Source organism: Bison bison, unplaced genomic scaffold, assembly GCF_000754665.1.
Source record: "Bison bison bison isolate TAMUID 2011002044 unplaced genomic scaffold, Bison_UMD1.0 scf7180017523525, whole genome shotgun sequence".
Classification (NCBI taxonomy): domain Eukaryota; kingdom Metazoa; phylum Chordata; class Mammalia; order Artiodactyla; family Bovidae; genus Bison; species Bison bison.
Genome location: NW_011406155.1, coordinates 1 through 786, shown reverse-complemented (window position 1 = coordinate 786; position 786 = coordinate 1). Strand labels below are relative to the sequence as shown.

The window sequence follows — 786 nt, the reverse complement described above, 5'->3', positions numbered from 1 at the left end:
GTATGTGAAAACAAAGTTTAATGCATCGATTTTTTATTAAAAAGTACATAATGTAGTCAGTTTTAAACTAGGCTCCTTTTTAAGACCTGAATTTTTCCATATTGTTACAGGAAGCCACCGGTATCAGATTCTACCTCTGCATTCTCAGATTCCGCGAGAGGAACAGCGCAAAGTATTTGATCCAGTACCAAGTGGAGTAACCAAGGTAACAGGGTTGCAAGTGCCTTAGATATTAAATGAGACAGACCTTCAAAGAGCTATCCAAAACAGTTACTTGTAAATGATCTAAATTGAGGAAGAAAAACATAGGTCTTTTCTTCATGAATTTAGTGGTTTTTCCAGTTATCCAGTCATTGAGTGGTTTTTGTTTTTGTTTTTGTTTTTAAACTTTTGTAATTCTATTGTCACTTACTACATAGGCAGATCATTCTTTTTGAGTACATAATAAAATATTTTCCTGAGTGTAATTTTTAAAATATCATTTCTTCACAGATCATTTTGTCCACAAATATTGCTGAGACAAGCATTACCATAAATGATGTTGTTTATGTCATTGACTCCTGCAAGTAAGTTCACAAGGAACCCATTGCCTGGGATATAAGAAATCTTTAGAAAGTTCTATGTAGTGTCTAAAGTCAGTTTACAGAATCAGAACACTTTAAAAGTCTATTCTCTTACCATCAAAATTACTGTGCTGTATCTCTGTGTACTGAGTTACAGGCTACTGAGTGATTCTTGGTGTTGATTCATCATATCAGTTATGGTAGAAAGTGACAGAGCTTAATG

The 786-nt window shown here is 33.7% G+C and overlaps 1 long non-coding RNA gene across 1 annotated transcript; it reads left to right on the top strand.

Annotated features, from left to right (window-relative positions):
• The first annotated feature begins 14 nt into the window (after positions 1–14).
• On the top strand, positions 15–567 carry LOC104997901. The gene is made up of 2 exons (XR_826377.1): positions 15–205; positions 493–567. It is a non-coding gene; the product is annotated as an uncharacterized LOC104997901 (long non-coding RNA).
• Positions 568–786: the final 219 nt, after the last annotated feature.